Below are 19,166 nucleotides of genomic sequence, written 5' to 3' on the forward strand. Positions count from 1 at the left end.
GCCATCTACTGTGCAAATTGTGCAGGAAACTGCGGCATTTGTGGGGCTGGTGCTACAGATCCACTGACATTTTATAAAGCTGGGGCTTCCCTTTGTGCCTTAACTTCAACAGATTGCTCGACTGAGCGATCCCCTTCTTCCATTTCAATCTGAAATTAGGGTATCTCCTGAACAAATAACACAAGGAGATTTCCCTCCATTAGTTCATATTTATGATGTAATACACTGTATGTAACAAATATGGACATTGAGCAGTTGTACTTAACAAGGAAAGACACAAATTCTCAAGTTAAAACATACTTCAAAAATTTGCTCTGATACCACTAAAACATGTCACACCTTACCCCTCTGTAAGGCATAACATGATCCCATAGAATACCTAATGAACTACCGAACTTCACCTATCGATAACTCATTAAGTACTCTACAAGGGATTTTAAAACAATTTTCTTACTTTTGATAAGTGGTGAGCATTTTCTAATTGGTATCAAAACATTTAATTAAAGTTGAAAGCTAATTGAAATTTTTGGCCCATTTTATTTTTCCGCAAATTTTATAAAAATTTTGACAGAGTTCCGTCTGTATTTAGAGAAAACAATTCTTCAAATACCTGAAAAAAAACACTTCCAATAATTTTTCTCAACAACTTCTTCAAATTCACAATTATTTCAATCAATTTCAACACATTTATCAACTTCCAAGAAATTAATTCCACCATTTCCAATATCCAACAATCATCAAATTCCATTAATGAATTTCATTCAATTCAAAATAAAATACTACCATTCATGTTTCATTAATGACAAAGTAATTTATATACATCATTGCAAAAATTTACATTGAGAGAAACTCAAACTAAAATTTATTTCAAACTTAATATAAGCTTTGTACAAGCAGCTCAAGACCGAATTTACATGTCCATACAATTACATGCAATACATTCATCAAAATGGATATTTACAGCCACGGTATAACTTATACTCGATAACTTCAAGCTGATAGATCCTCAATCCTCAGCAACTCAGTCTGTTGCTCCTCTAGTCTCTAAATCTGTGACAGCAATAACAGCCATCGCTGAGTACTAAGACTCAGTGGTGCACAACATACTAAAATAATCTTTATGTAGAATTAAATACAAAACATGAATTATGAGATTTTCAATCAATAAGTTCATTTCGCAGTATCAAAACACATTTCATAAAGCCCACAATTAAATCATGCCATTCGAAACAAATATGATCTCAATAGCCAGAGGCTAAGGAGAAGTCACATCACAAGGCTAGCTAGCTCAAATATATGGATATCCATTCAATTGCCTCTTCTACTGGCACACACCTCAATACTTCATCCAGAGAAGGAATCAAAATTCGAAACTGATTACCCCCACTAGTCATGCTAGTGAGGTGTTCAAATATATGGTCATGACACTGTGGTTTCAAAACTTATCTTAACAATTTACTAAACATTATCATTTCAAATATACACAATTAACTTTCAACAATTTAAATCAAAGCATCATAAATAATGTAACAATTCACTATTTCAATTTATTCAAAACAATATGCAAAAAATAATTTACAGAAATTATACGTTGTGCACAAACCTTAAGCGAGTCGCCTCTTGGCCTTGACTCGATTCCTCGGGTTATTTCCCAGTGTTTTTTTAACTGAAACACACAATTTCACAGTGTTTCAGTACCATAACTTAGCATAAATCCAAAAATAAATTTAACTTCACTTTTACCTAGCTCTAATGCGCTAAACTCAACGTTCTTTAAATTTTGTGTTTTAGGGTTACTATTCACTATACTATTCAAGTCAAATTATTGACTTTCTAAGGTTTAATAGGTATGCGAATCCCAACTTCACCCACATACTACATTTTGGTCACTAAATTTGTTGGTTTTGGTTGTTTACTCAAATTCTAAATCTTTTAGGCAAATTTGATAAATTTTCAGTTTTGGTGTCTAAGGTTGCACTATTCCATTGGTCATTTTCTGTTAGAATTTGGCAAAACTTCCTTCATAGAAAATGTTCCCTATTGTCTTAAGTTTATTCTCCTTTTTGAATCACTCCAATTGGAGTTTTGTAGCTCAAGTTATAGCCATTTGAACCATGGCTGCCAGATTGGGCTTAACCCAGATTTTCTGGGCAATTTTGGTTCTAGCAGTTTTAGGTCACCAACTTGGGGTGGCCAAATGACTTGGCTAATGGCATAATTTTGGTTTGTGTTCTTCATAAAAGTTTTAGGTCTATATCTCAACTATCCACTGGAAAAATTTCAGGTCATTTAGACCTGCCTAGCTCAAGTTATGGCTAAATGAACAAACACTGTTCATTTGGGCAGTTTGTATAAGGCAGAATGAGATTTTTCGAGTTTGGTCAATTTGTTCACTAGGTTTTGGTCACCTTTTGGGCATGCTTCCTAGATGAAAATTGTGTCATTTAGTGTCTATTTTCATTCCCAATTGGTCTCATACCAATTGGACTTGTAAATTTTCATTTTTGGTCCCTCAAAGGGACCTTGGTCATGCTACCAGCAGCATGACTACACTCAATCCGAATTTGATCTCAACTCCAACACTTCCAACACACTTCATTTGGTCACCATTGACCATTTCCTACTTCAAAATAGGTCAAATATATCATTTACCAATTTCTCACATTTTTGCCTGTAACACCCCTATGTTCGGTAGTGCGTTCTACTGTTCCGGTGATCAGTGTTGTCCGGACAGCTAGGATGCCTAGAACTACACTTCGATATGAGTGAGGAGACATAAAATAATGAAATACAAGAAGAGAAAATACAAGAAAAACAAAGGAAAAATAATAGCAAAGAAATGTAACCAAGTTAAGCGAGCCGAGAACCCTAGCGATGGGTGACCGCACCGGGAAGTCACGGCATGGACCGTTGACTAGCCCTGGACCGCGGGGAACTTGAAAAATATTTTTAGGACTTAAAGAGACATCAATTGAAGTATAAATATCATTAGAAATATCAAAGAAAAATTAATTAATTAGTACAAAGAAAAGTGAGAAATCGAAAAACAGACAAAACCCGGTGTTACCGAAAAATCGGGAATGCAACCCGAACAGGGGCATTGTGGTCATTTGACACCCCGAGTTGTCTTTTGACCTAAATTTCTATTAAAAATAAATAATATTACACTTGGAAAATATAATGAAAAATTAAATTAGTGGTACCTAATATAAATAGCAAAAATGGGGAGTTAAATATGGGAAAATGAAATTTATGAATAAACTAATATTAAAGGCCCTTAGTGCTCCACTCACCCACCAAAGTGGACCACTTATTCATCAATTTGGACCAGCAGATTGTCATCTTCCTCACTTCTCAAAATTTCAGCCGTGAACCTCCATTGAAGATACTCCATTTCACTAGCTTCCTTCACAAAAACTGTTCTACACCACTTGGGCAGTAGATAGGCAGCAAGAAGACCAAGTTTTGGAGAGATTTTGAAGAGTTTCCAAAGTGGTAAGTTTGTGTTTTTGGTTAGTGGTTCATTAAAGTTAATAAGGATGTTATGGGTACTTGAATTATGGAGAGATTTTTGAGGTTTGATGTTTAAAGGGGGATGTGTACTTTTGGCAGCCATGGAAACACTTTGAAGGCAGTTTATTTTTGCTTGTAAATGGTGAATTAAATGATTGATTAAATGTATATTGTGTAGGAAATTGTTTGGGTGATGTATACTTAGTATATGTAAATGTGAATTGAAATTTGAAGCTTGGAAATTAATGGAATGTAAAGGTACCATTGCGGCAGTTTGTTAACTCTTGAGGAATGCTGGAATTCATGCTTGGTTTATGGAATAATGGTGTTGAATTGTGATAGTGGTTATGGCAGTTTGAGGGTATGTATGATGGTGTGAAGTTGAACATGTAAAAATGTTATGGTTAGGTACTTGAATTGTTGTAATTGAGTTAAAAAATTCTGCACTTTATGGTGCACATTGAATGTAATTGTAAACTGCCAAAATGACCTATAATGTGTTGTAAAATATGTTTAGGTTATGGTACAAGCCATATTGGGTAAGAATGTGTGAATTGGTAAATGCTAAAAGTGAGCTTTGATGAGTAATAAAGAAAGTGCAATAGGACAGTATGCATTTAGGCCTATAACTTTAAGTGTGTGGCTCCAATTGGTATGAGACCAATTGGAGGTGAAACTAGGCACAAAATGTGCCAACTTTTATGAAGGAAACTTGCCAAAATTCTGCTTGCAAGGTAGCTTGAAAAATGACCAAATTCGGATTAAGTGCAATTGAGGCCTGAAAATTGACCATTTGGGCAGCAGTTAGTGTTTAGGCCATAACTCACTCAAAACAGGTCCCATTGACCTGAAATTTTGACCATGAATAGTTAAGACCCATATCTACAAGTCTAATGAAGACACCAAAGCCCAGAAATGATCATAAGCAAGTCAAACAGCTTGCACAAGTTCAGGTCCAAAAACTGACCGAACCTAAAATGACCTAAAGTGACCTAAAGTGACCAATTTTGATGCAATTTGACCAGCAATAGTAAAATGATCATAACTTGGTCTACATAACTCAGAATGACCTGAAATTTTGCCCCGCGTTCCATAAGACATAGATCTACAAGTTTTCAGTTTTGACCAAAACCCATAAACCGAGGAAACTAGGTCGTCCGGCTAGGTCAAATTAGTATCCCGGAATCCAGCAAATTGCAAGAAAATGCAAGATACATGAAAAAGAATTTGGTAACATGTACCAACCCTAAAAGACTATCGAATGTGACATATTAAAACCTAATTTACCTAGAACGCATCAAAGGTCGATATATTAGGTTGATTAAACAAATAATAGCATTCAGTGAATTACTTATCAAGCATTATTGTTAGAGACAGTTTAATTAAGTACTGAAACACTTCAAATTATGTTTCTCAATTAGCAAAGACTCAGGGAAAGGGAAGGAAACACTGAGTCAAGACCAGGAGATAGTTATCAGAGGTTTGTGCACAATAGTTATTTCTTTTGAATTTTTCAATTGAAATAAATTATGACTATTTGAATATTATTGTTTTCAATTATGAAAATGTGTTTGAATGGATACTTATTTCTTGAAAAGCATTGTAAATAGTTTGAAATTGTGAAAAATTATTTGAATGATATTGATGGATACTTATTGCTTTAAAGCATTGTAAATGGTTTGAAACTGTGGAAAAAATTATTTAGTGTGATTTGTGAAAATTAAAGTTACTTATGAATTGTGTTGCCATTTTGTGAATGAAATTATGACTTTGGAAATTTATTGGATTCTCACGAATCATTTGAATAAAATGTTTGGAATTGATTTTGTGTTCACACTTAGCATGACCGTATCATATCATTCCTTCTCCATTTATGGGGTTGTGATCGTTTATTTTCCTTCTCCATTTATGGAGTCGTGATCATTTATTTTTCTCCCTCTCTGGTTTACCAGTTGAGGTGATCGGATGAGTACTCATTATATAGCTAACTCCCTTCCTCATTAATTTCGATTAGTGGGGTTGTGATTGCTTTGTCGTGGTGTACAACGCGACATTGATCGGAAATTTTGTGTCATGGATTAAGTTGTGAATGAATTGGCAATACTGTATTCTTAAATTATTCGACTAAATTGTGTTATTATGAGATTTGATAATTTATGAAATGGAGTTTAAATTCTTATTGACATTCATTGTCTTTTGAATTTAACCATGTTTGACTATTGAGATTTATTGTGATATTGTGTTAAATTCCTTATGACATTCATTGTCTTGAATTTAACTATGGTTTTACGTATCCACTATTTATATGATTTATGAATTGTGATTTAAAGTTATATTTGGTTAATGTTGTGCACCACTGAGACATTGTCTCAGCGATAGCTTTTTATTGCTGTCGCAGATAGACAGATTGACAGGGTAGCAGACTAGGCTGCTAGTACATCCAGCGAGAGATTATTGGGTATAATGAGTATACCACATTTTGCATTTTGTACTGTAATGTATGACCACTGTATGTACATAGTGTTCTTAGTTTTGAGCAGTTGTAAATTAAAATTATACATTGAAGTTGTAAAGTAAATTATGAGTATTTTGACTTGTAAAAATTGTATTATCTTTCTTTTATCTCAGTCTTTGAAAAAATTATTGTGGATTTGAGTTGAAAAAAAAAATTGTGTTGTTTAGCTGTTGAAGTGGAGATGGAGAATTATATTGAAGTGCTTTTACAGGTTTTCTGAAGAACTGTTTTATCCAAAATACAGATGGCACTTTGCCAAAATTTTTACAGAAATTACTAATAGTCTAAATGTGTTAACTGTTTCAAGTCAGTTCACAAACAGTTTTTAACACCTGTAAATAGTGCTCACCACTGTAAAATGAAGTAAGAAAAGTTTTAAAATCCCTTGTAGTATATTTAATGGGTTATTAGTAGACGAAGTTGGTAATTCATTAGGTATACTACGGGATCATGTTATGCCTTACAGAGGGGTAGGGTGTGACATGTTTTGGTGGTATCAAAGCAAAGTTTTTAAATTCTATTTTCACCTATAATTTAAATATTGTTTCTTCATAGTACAACTGCTCAATGTCATTGTTTGATACATACAGTACACTACATTATAAATATGCTCTAATGGGAGGAAATCTCCTTGTGTTAATTGTTCAGGAGGTCTAAGATCCTCGAATTGACTATGGAAGAGGGTGATCGTTCAGTCGATTAATCTATAGAGGCTGAGGTGCAAGGGGATGCCCCAGCCCTACATAATGTCAGTGGTTCAGAAGACACCCGCAGCATCTGCAGCTTTCTCGCTTCGGGCCAAAGAAATGGCTGCAATGTTCCAACAAATGGCTGGTAATGTGCCTACTCAAGTCCCAATACAGACACCAGTGGTACAACCACAGTCTTCTGCAAGGCACTATGACAAATGGATGAAATATGGGGCTACAGAGTTCAAGGGGACAGTAGATCCTCTAGAGGCTGAACAGTGGTTAGAAAGGATAGATATGGTATTCAAGAAACTGCACTGCACAGAGGAGCTCAGATTTGAATACTCAGTATCTCTGCTACAGGGGGATGCTTATGACTGGTGGAAAACCATTCCCCACAGTCTAGTAGAACTTACAGTGCTAACATGGAATGACTTTCTCACAGAATTCAGACAAAAATATGTCCCTGATGCTTATGTAGACCAGAAACTGCAAGAGTTCCTAAGTTTGAAATAGGGGAGCAGATCAGTGGCTGAGTATGAAAGAGAATTTTCCCGCCTGATCCATTATACAGCAAGTTTACTTGCTACCAGCAGGGAGAGATGCAAGAGGTTTGAAACCGGCTTAAAGCCCAGTATCAGATTACAAGTAGTCGGATTCAAACACACTAACTTCTCTGAACTTGTTTCTCAAGCCCTAGAGTTGGAAAGAATTGAGTCTGAAGTTGCTCCTGAAAGAAAAAAATCAGAGAAGACAGAGAAAGAGGAAAAATCAGTAGAACAGAGTTCCAGTGGTCCTACTGGAAAGAGGAAGAACTATGGGGGACACAACAGACATGGCAAGAAGTCTGATAGGGGAAGACATTCAGGACAGAAACCTCCTCTATCTGGTCAGCAGAGTACCAGAGGTTTCTACCCTTCCCGCCAATGTGAAAATTGTGGAAGATATCATGGTGGGATATTCTATAAGGCTATTGGAGCCTGTTATAACTGTGGACGCACAGGACACTTTGCCAAGGACTGCACCAATGCTCGCAGAGTTGGACCACCTCCTACTACTGCAGAAGGGTCAGTTCAGAGCCTTGTCACCAGAAGTTCACAACCACTTAGCAGAGGTAGAGGCAGGGGTAGAGGTAGCCCAGCAGGCAGCCAAGGCACAGTGAAACAATCAGAGCAAGACAGTGCTCCAGTCAGAATCTATGCAATGAGACAGAGAGAAGAGGCCGAGACATCTGATGTTGTGGCTGGTACCTTCTCAACTTTTAATCAGGATGTGTTTGTGTTATTTGATCCGGGTTCTACCCATTCTTATGTGAGTGCTAGCATCATTGATTGCATTGCTGTTCCATATATACAAAAATGGACTAGAATGGTCAAAGGACCAATGACTAGATGAATGATTCTAACATGACCTCAAGGGTCATTCAAGAAGGAACATGAACCGAAATATTAGACAGCACAATAGTAAGAGAAGATTGGTGTTATACAAACAAAAAAAATGTTGTACTAGATTGTTAAAAATCTTATACAAATTTGAGGAAAAGAAGACTATACGATCATATAGAAAGGAGAAAATAAAAGTATGACTATTGTAAGATGGCTATTGGGTAAAATTTCGCAGACGAAATTTATTTTAAGGGGGGGAGAATTGTAACACCCCTATGTTCGGTAGTGCGTTCTACTGTTTCGGTGACCAGTGTTGTCCAGACAGCTAGGATGCCTAGAACTACACTTCGATATGAGTGAGAAGACATAAAATAATGAAATACAAGAAGAGAAAATACAAGAAAAACAAAAGAAAAATAATAGCAAAGAAATGTAACCAAGTTAAGCGAGCCGAGAACCCTAGCGATGGGTGACCGCACCGGGAAGTCACGGCGTGACCGTTGACTAGCCCTGGACCGCGGGGAACCCTGAAAAATATTTTTAGGACTTAAAGAGACATCAATTGAAGTATAAATATCATTAGAAATATCAAAGAAAAATTAATTAATTAGTACAAAGAAAAGTGAGAAATCGAAAAACGGACAAAACCTTGTTACCAAAAATCTGAATGCAACCCGAACAGGGGCATTGTGGTCATTTGACACCCCGAGTTATCTTTTGACCTAAATGTCCATTAAAAATAAATAATATTACACTTGGAAAATATAATGAAAAATTAAATTAGTGGTACCTAATATAAATAGCAAAAATGGGGAGTTAAATATGGGAAAATGAAATTTATGAATAAACTAATATTAAAGGCCCTTAGTGCTCCACTCACCCACCAAAGTGGACCACTTATTCATCAATTTGGACCAGCAGATTGTCATCTTCCTCACTTCTCAAAATTTCAGCCGTGAACCTCCATTGAAGATACTCCATGGCCAAAGCTTAACCAAGCCATGCAACCATGATTTAGCCACATTTTTCACTAGCTTCCTTCACAAACATTGTTCTACACCACTTGGGCAGTAGATAGGCAGCAAGAAGACCAAGTTTTGGAGAGATTTTGAAGAGTTTTCAAAGTGGTAAGTTTGTGTTTTTGGTTAGTGCTTCATTAAAGTTAATAAGGATGTTATGGGTACTTGAATTATGGAGAGATTTTTGAGGTTTGATGTTTAAAGGGGGATGTGTACTTTTGGTAGCCATGGAAACACTTTGAAGGCAGTTTATTTTTGCTTGTAAATGGTGAATTAAATGATTGATTAAATGTATATTGTGTAGGAAATTGTTTGGGTGATGTATACTTAGTATATGTAAATGTGAATTGAAATTTGAAGCTTGAAAATTAATGGAATGTAAAGGTACCATTGCGGTAGTTTGTTAACTCTTGAGGAATGCTGGAATTCATGCTTGGTTTATGGAATAATGGTGTTGAATTGTGATAGTGGTTATGGCAGTTTGAGGGTATGTATGATGGTGTGAAGTTGAACATGTAAAAATGTTATGGTTAGGTACTTGAATTGTTGTAATTGAGTTGAAAAATTCTGCACTTTATGGAGCACATTGAATGTAATTGTAAACTGCCAAAATGACCTATAATGTGTTGTAAAATATGTTTAGATTATGGTACAAACCAGATTGGGTAAGAATGTGTGAATTGGTAAATGCTAAAAGTGAGCTTTGATGAGTAATAAAGAAAGTGCAATAGGACAGTATGCATTTAGACCTATAACTTTAAGTGTGTGGCTCCAATTGGTATGAGACCAATTGGAGGTGAAACTAGGCACAAAATGTGCCAACTTTTATGAAGGAAACTTGCCAAAATTCTGCTTGCAAGGTAGATTGAAAAATGACCAAATTCGGATTAAGTGCAATTGAGGCCTGAAAATTGACCATTTGGGCAGCAGTTAGTGTTTAGGCCATAACTCACTCAAAACAGGTCCAATTGACCTGAAATTTTGACCATGAATAGTTAAGACCCATATCTACAAGTCTTATGAAGACACCAAAGCCCAGAAATGACCATAAGCAAGTCACACAGCTTGTACAAGTTCGGGTCCAAAAACTGGCTGAACCTAAAATGACCTAAAGTGACCTAAAGTGACCAATTTTGATGCAATTTGACCAGCAATAGTAAAATGACCATAACTTGGTCTACATAACTCAGAATGACCTGAAATTTTGCCCCGCGTTCCATAAGACATAGATCTACAAGTTTTTAGTTTTGACCGAAACCCGTAAACTGAGGGAACTAGATCGTCCGGCTAGGTCAAACTAGTATCCCGGAATCTAGCAAATTGCAAGAAAATGCAAGATACATGGAAATGAATTTGGTAACATGTACCAACCCTAAAAGACTGTCGAATGTGACATACTGGTAACCTTAAAACCTAATTTACCTAGAACACATCAAAGGTCGATATATTAGGTTGATTAAGCAAATAATAGCATTCAGTGAATTACTTATCAAGCATTATCGTTAGAGACAGTTTAATTAAGTACTGAAACACTTCAAATTGTGTTTCTCAGTTAGCAAATACTCAGGGAAAGGGAAGGAAACACTGAGTCAAGACCAGGAGACAGTTATCAGAGGTTTGTGCACAACAGTTATTTCTTTTGAATTTTTCAATTGAAATAAATTATGACTATTTGAATATTATTGTTTTCAATTATGAAAATGTGTTTGAATGGATACTTATTTCTTGAAAAGCATTGTAAATAGTTTGAAATTGTGAAAAATTGTTTGAATGATATTGATGGATACTTATTGCTTGAAAAGCATTGTAAATGGTTTGAAACTGTGGAAAAAATTATTTAGTGATTTGTGAAAATTGAAGTTACTTATGAATTGTGTTGCCATTTTGTGAATGAAATTATGACTTTGGAAATTTGTTGGATTCTCACGAATCATTTGAATAAAATGTTTGGAATTGATTTTGTGTTCACACTTAGCATGACAGTATCATATCATTCCTTCTCCATTTATGGGGTTGTGATCGTTTATTTTCCTTCTCCATTTATGGAGTCGTGATCGTTTATTTTTCTCCCTCTCTGGTTTACCAGTTGAGGTGATCGGATGAGTACTCATTATATAGCTAACTCCCTTCCTCATTGATTTCGATTAGTGGGGTTGTGATTGCTTTGTCGTGGTGTACAACGTGGCATTGATCGAAAATTTTGTGTCATGGCTTAAGTTGTGAATGAATTGGCAATACTGTATTCTTAAATTATTCGACTAAATTGTGTTATTATGAGATTTGATAATTTATGAAATGGAGTTTAAATTCTTATTGACATTCATTGTCTTTTGAATTTAACCATGTTTGACTATTGAGATTTATTGTGATATTGTGTTAAATTCCTTATGACATTCATTGTCTTAAATTTAACTATGGTTTTACGTATCCACTATTTATATGATTTATGAATTGTGATTTAAAGTTATATTTGGTTAATGTTGTGCACCATTGAGACATTGTCTCAGTGATAGCTTTTGTAACACCCTCCCGGTAACCACTCCGTACATCCTACTGTTCCGGTGACCAGTGTCGGTCCGGACAGCTAGAATGTCCGGAAAAATATTTAAACTAAAGTCAGGAACCATAATTAACTCAAATATTAATAAGAAAAATCTAGTAAAAATTTTAGAAATAAAATACAACCAAGTTAAACGAGCCGGTGCCCTAGCGATGGGTAACCAGAGGGAAGTTGCGGTTCTCGCAACGAGGAGCCCTAGACCCGGGGGAAAAATTATAAAATAATTTTTGGGACTCCAGAAAAGGATTATTGAGGTTCCCATGGCATTAGAATGCCAAGAAAATACCTAGAAAAATTTTTCAATCGGTACAGACAATTTTGACCCGTTAAGCCAAACGGAGGGCATTTTGGTCATTTCGCCTTCAGAGGTGATTTTTGGCCGACTTTTCCAGTTGAGTAAATAATTAATACGACATAAAATATGAATAAACATTACTAGAAATTAAATTGAAAATGAGTAGTGGAGAAAAGAAAAGAAAATGGGAAAAAGACTTATTTATGACATCATTGTGATGTCATTTAAAATTGTCCACCAATCACAATTAAGCAACTATTTGACTAACAAATAAAAGAGACTAAAAGAAGAGCAAAATAACAAAAAATGCAGCAGCCATCTCCCTCCCCAAAAAACCAGCCGAAACCTAGTCCCATAGCCACCCTCCATTAAAGCTTTTTCAAACTTTAGATTTACATCATTTCTACCATATTTCCCTACCCTCTAAGTACAAAAATTAATTATTTCACCTTGAGAAGAAGATTGATAGTAAGAAGAAGAGAAGAAAGTGAAGAAATTGAGCTTTTGAAAAGCTCCTAAGTGAGGTTAGTGCTATACTTTCACTCTCACTCCTTTAATCCTTGCTAGAGCATCATTTTAAGTTAAGAAATTGTAAGAATTTGAAGTAAATCATATATGTTAGAGTATCTTCAATTTTCGGCAGCCCTAAGGAAGGATGAGTTTGATTGTTTTAATGAATTTAGAGTGGCTAGAAATGATGTTTAAGGTATGAATATGCATGGATGTTGAACTAGTGTGCTAATTGAGGTTTATGGGTAAATTGAATTGGACATTAGGGTTTTGAGAAGTAAAAATTGACTTGGCTTATGAAACTATTAAAGAACACTCTAATAGTCAATTAGTGACCATTTGAGGTATGTTGACCATAAATTGGACTGAAAAATGGCATGGCAAAGTGGAATGGTAGGCTGCCTAAAGACAGCAGAATGGTGACTGAGATTCCAGTCCAATTACACAGCCATAACTTTGGCTGTGTTGGTCCAATTGGTGTTTGGCCAATTGGACATAAAACTAGGCTTATAATGGCACATTTTTTTCTGAAGAAACCATGCCCAAAAGACCAAAGCAAGAGGACCAAAAGTTGGCCCCAATCCGGATACCCTGCAACAGCACCTGCAGAAATGACCAAATGAATAGTAACTGTTCATTTGGCCATAACTCACTGTAGATTTGGTCAATTGACCTGAAATTTTTACAGCAACAATTTAAGACATAGAAAAACAACTTTCATGAAGGAACCTACCCCAAATTATGGCCAGAACCAATTCAAAAATGCAATCACAGTCACTGTTCATGTTACTGTAGATATGGTCAATTCTGCAGATTGGCAATCCGGCCAGCTGTGGTTTTTGAGACATATCTGGAGCTACAAAACTCCAAATGGGGTGATTCAAAAAAGGAAATTCAACTAGACAAAATAAGGAACAACTTTCATGTTTGTCATTTCTTCAAATTCTCACTGCAACAGTGCTTAATGGAACAGTAAACATATGCTTCAAAAACTGAAATTTTCTGCCCTCTTGGTTTTAAGTTAAAAATGGTAATGGTGACCAATTCCAACAAGTTTTGAAAGCAAAATGTGGTATGTTGGGAGTGCCAAAACCAATGTACCTAATTTCTACCTAAAAGTCAACATTTTAGTTGACCATAGAGGTGAATAGTAACACCGAAACTTGAAATTCAAAGATTGAAGAATTTTAAAGTATCGAATGCCCTAGTATACCTAACAAGATTGGTTTGGATAGTTTGGCATGCCAATAGGGTTCAGTTAGCAGTACTGCACATGGCAATATGCCATTCCGTGATTTCATGGCTTTTAGCCATTCTGACTTTGTATTGAGACTTGGCCTTGTGCCTGATGTTATTACAGCTTATTAGCTGTTCTGTTGCACACCGGGAGATGCATATGTGACCGATGGTGTGACGGCCCGAGGTACTAGGTACCCAGTGCCAGTTTACCCGTTATCTAGTCCAGTCGTCTAGTGTAGGTTACTTGGGCAACCAAATGAATGAAAGTGAACAAAGTTAATGAATTAATGTATATACCCATACTAAACAAATGAATCATACACATTCACTACATATTTGTTTTCTTGCTATTTTCTTTTATTTTATTATTGCACCACTAAGCATTATTGCTTAGCGCGTTGCTTTTGCCACGCGTAGGTACTGGAGATACAGATCGTGAGCCCAGTAGACCGCAGACTGGGTGAGTCTATCCTGCAGTTCTGCTCAGTGTCCGTGTCACCTTAACTTCTGCAGTGCATTGGTAGGACACTAGGTGTCATTTTGACATTTTGTAACTAAATTTTGATTTTCTCATATGAAATTAAACTTGTGTAATGTATATTGATGTTTATGTAAATTATGAAAATTGTATTTGTGAATGGAAAAGTAAATGTTTATTTGTGATTTATATGTGATCATCACATGTGATGGATGAATGAGAATTGAAATTGAAATGTTGAGATCTTGATATTGAGTTTTGTGATGATATTGGAGTTGAGAATGAATGAATTTGTTTATTGGAAGTGTTTTTCACAGGTTCCGAAGAACTGTTTTCTCCATTTTTAGTCGGTACTCTGCTGGATTTTCTTTAAAAATTTTCGGAACCTCAAATAATTTATAATTTCAATAAATGATTTAAATGAACTATATTTCACAAATTATATTCAAAACTATGATGAAAATGAATTAAAAAGAATAAAAATGATTGAGATAAGATAGGGTGTTCCAGTACACCGTGTGACATAGCTTACTCGGATACACTGTAGCTGGGTAAGGGGTGTCACAGCTTTTCATTGGTGTGTCAGGTAGACAAATTGACAGGGCCGCAGACTAGGCTGCTAGTACATCCAGCGAGAGATTATTGGGTATAATGAGTATACCACATTTTGCATTTTGTACTGTAATGTATGACCACTATATGTACATAGTGTTCTTGGTTTTGAGCAGTTGTAAATTAAAATTGTACATTGAAGTTGTAAAGTAAATTATGAGTATTTTGACTTGTAAAAATTGTATTATCTTTCTTTTATCTCAGTCTTTGAAAAAATTATTGTGGATTTGAGTTGAAAAAGAAATTGTGTTGTTTAACTGTTGAAGTGGAGATGGAGAATTATATTGAAGTGCTTTTACAGGTTTTCTGAAGAACTATTTTATCCAAAATACAGATGGCACTCTGCCAAAATTTTTACAGAAATTACTAATAGTCTAAATGTGTTAACTGTTTCAAGTCAGTTCACAAAAAGTTTTTAATACCTGTAAATAGTGCTCACCACTGTAAAATGAAGTAAGAAAAGTTTTAAAATCCCTTGTAGTGTATTTAATGGGTTATTACTACGGGATCATGTTATGCCTTACAGAGGGGTAGGGTGTGACATTATGTCCAAACCCTAAGTGTCCAAACCCTACTTTACTAATTCTTTTCATTTGATTGATTCAATGCCTATATACATGTTTCTTCATCTCAAACAAGATCACATATACTTTTGAATCTATCAAACCATGAAAATATACCCCCATACACATGCTGGCCGAAATTCACTCATGGTCCCTCAATAAATTTTTCTTTTACTTAAAGTTTATTTACAAGTTCAATAAGTTAAAAATGTAGAAATCAAACTAAAATTGTCAAGTTTGCTTACTAACCTTTTTAGGTGTCTTTTTCCTCTTCTTATTTCTCCTCCTTTCTTCTTCTTTTTGTAGGCAATAGCTAAATCAAAGGTCTAGGTTAAGATTTAGTTAAGGACTTTAGAGGAACTTATTGTTAACTTAGGGTGTATGAAGCTTGAACTTAGAGCTCTAATGGAGGTTTGAGAGAGAGAGCATTGGGAGAGAGAGAGGCCGGCTGGTTGGGAGAGAAGACAAATGAAATTTTTTTTTTCTTTTCTTTTCTTTTGTGTATTTTGTTTTATGGAAGACCAAAAAAATCAATTTCATCAAATTTATTAATTAAAGGATTTATGGCATCATGCATGATGTCTTGCATGATGTCACCTCTCTTCACTTTTTCCTTTTCTTCTTTTTTTTGTATTTATTTTTCTATTAGTTCTTTAATTTAATTTTCGATTTTGAAATTTTCTTTTCTCCGATTTTATTTGACAGTTAGGTTAGGAGTCAACTCTCGGGGTCAATTGACCGAATTGCCCCTCGCCGGTTCAACCTGGTTTGCAAATAATTCAATATTTCTTCCGGCTCCCTGACTTAATTATTTGACTGGCTTAACAGTTCTTTTTCGTGATTTTCTCTTTTCCACTATGTTCGTAAGGGTCCTAAGGACCGCGGCATCACATTTTATGGTTCGAAATTTGAGTTTAAATCGACTTCGCAGTCGTTCCCGAGAAGGTCACCCATCGCTGTGACTTTTGGCTCGTTTAACTTCTTATGTTCTGTTTTTCTTGTTTATACTTAACTAATTGGACATTACTAATTATTTGTATTTATGGCTTCTCTAGTTGTCTTAAGTATGGTTCTAATCCCCTTAATTGTCCGGACCGACACTGGTCACCGGAACAGTGAAATATACCAGGCTATACAAATAGGGGTGTTATAAATAGACCCTTTTATGATCTGGTTTTCAATTTATCAGTGTTCAGCTTTTTCATATAAACTGGACAACCTCAAATCTTAACATGGTTAAGACTTGATTTTCTTCCATGCCATATCTCATAAGGTGTGGAAGAAACTGATTTTGATGGAATCCTATTCAAAATATGCAAAGCTAATTCTAATGCAAATCCCCAAAAGGAGATTGGCATATTAGTATAGCTCATCATACTATGTACCATATCTAATAGGGTACGATTTCTCCTTTCAGATACACCATTCAGCTGTGGCATTCCTAGAGGAGTCAGCTAGGAAACAATGCCATGCTCTTTCAAGTATTCATCAAATTCAGTACTTAAGTATTCACCTCCATGATCTGATCCAAGAGTTTTAATACTTTTTCCTATTTGATTTTCTACTTCAGATTTAAATTCTTTGAACTTTTCAAAGGATTCATGTTTGTATTTTATCAAATACAAATACCCAAACCTTGATTTATCATCAGTAAAGGTAATAAAGTAAAGAAAACCGCCTCTGGCTATTTCCTTAAATGGACCACATACATCACTATGTATTAGCTCATTAGCTCCAAAATATTTTCAGCTCTTAGTCCCTATCCAACAAAGGGTGATCTGGTCATTTGGCCCTGAAGGCAGGATTCACAAGTTGGAGTAGGTTTAGACCATCATGCATATAACCTGAGCTAACATATTTATTTCTAAAATAAATCTTTCAAACATCATTTGTGAACTGAAATTCATAACCATTTCTAGTCAAACTAGATATAAAAATAATGTTCTTAAAAGCATCAGGTACATACAAAATATTATTCAAACACAAAACATGTCCACACATATAAAAAGATTTAGAACCTATGGTTAAAGCTTCAACAGTTGGGCCATCGCCAATTCGGAGTCTAACATCTCGAGCATGCAAGCTGCTACTATTTGTAAATTCCTGCATATCATAAGAAATGAAAGAACTGACACCAGTATCTAAAACCCAAGCTGTAGATGAACTATGAGCATCATCAGCATCTAAATAACAAGATATAGACATACCTTTTGAAGGTGTATCATTCTTATCCTTCATAGAAGCAAGATACTCTGGGCAGTTCCTTTTCCAGTGCCCATCTTTCTGGCAGTGGAAACACTTTCTTTTGCCTCCATTAGCTTTGGTCTTCCCTTTCTATTTGGCTATTTTCTTGGAAGGTCTTGGAACTTGAGGTTTCTTTTTCTTATTGCCCTTCTTTTTATTGGACTTTCCAGTAGAAGAAGATGCAATCAAAGTTACCTCTTTTCCTTTATTACCCAACATATTCTTTTGGATAATAACAAGCATGTTAAGTAAAACAGCCAAGGTGTATTCCTGCTTAGTCATATGGAAATTTGTTACAAAATTCCCAAATGACTTAGGTAGGGACTGAAGGATCAAATTCGTCTGCAGTTGGAAATCCATTTGAAAGTCAAGATGTTCCAACTGCTCAATAAGCCGAATCATCTTGTGGACATGATCTCCTATATTCTATCCCTCAGACATCCTCATGCGGAATAGCTGTCTAGATATCTCATACCTAGCATTCCTACTGTGCTCATCATACAACTCTTGCAGGTGAAGAAGGATTTCACTTGCACTCTGCATGTTCTCATGCTACTTCTATAACTCATTACTCATAGAAGCAAGCATGTAACATTTGGTTCTCATATCATGCTCCTTCCACTTGTCCAAAGTGTCATGTTCCTTTTGAGTGGCCTCTAGAGGTAAGAGAACAAGAACCTTTAAGTCTAGAACATATCCAATACATTCTAGGTTCAGGACAAGTTTTTAATTTCTTAGCCAATCAGAAAGATTAGGTCCTGTCAGCCTATTGTGATCAAGTATGCGTAAGGATATTGGATGGTGGTGGTTGTTGTGTGCTCATTATTAGCAGAAGAATAACTGTAGAAAATAACTATATTAATTAGTAAATGTATCAAGTTATTAACCACAATGATTATAGTCTTTTAATCAAAATGGTCCTCCCACTAACTTGGCGAATCCTACACTTCCAAAGTAGGAAACAGAAATCGTAGTTAGATGGATTTCTAGTGGCTGATTGAATTCTTATAATCTTATTGATCATCCTTAGGCACATCCATTATTGGAATTACAATAAATTATAAGTGAGCAACTCCTTGCTTATTACATCTCATGTTAGGTTTAATTAATTATCTAGCCCTTAATGCTAAAAATCTCAGGCATATCCATTACTGATTTATCTTACATTAGTTAAGTTGATCCCATTAAGCCAGTAAACATGCAAATAAATTTAATGTCCTCAGGCACATCCATTATTGGCCATCAACTTATTTACATATTTACAACATCTTATGCTTAACAATTATTCTTAAGAAAATCTCTTAAATTAAATGCATCACATGCAAGTATTTAAAATTTCTTAAAATAATTGCCTTAATGGAGGAGGGCCCATGATATAATTACATTAATTATACCATTTCCAACTTAATCATTTGTTTGAAAGATTTAGTGGTCGGCTTAATTACTATTATGGTCTCACTTTGCACATTATCCAATTAGCATTCACATATCATATACTTGCATACATTCCCATACATCTCATGCAGACATGGATAAACAATTAA

This window comes from Hevea brasiliensis, chromosome 1, assembly GCF_030052815.1.
Source record: "Hevea brasiliensis isolate MT/VB/25A 57/8 chromosome 1, ASM3005281v1, whole genome shotgun sequence".
NCBI lineage: Eukaryota > Viridiplantae > Streptophyta > Magnoliopsida > Malpighiales > Euphorbiaceae > Hevea > Hevea brasiliensis.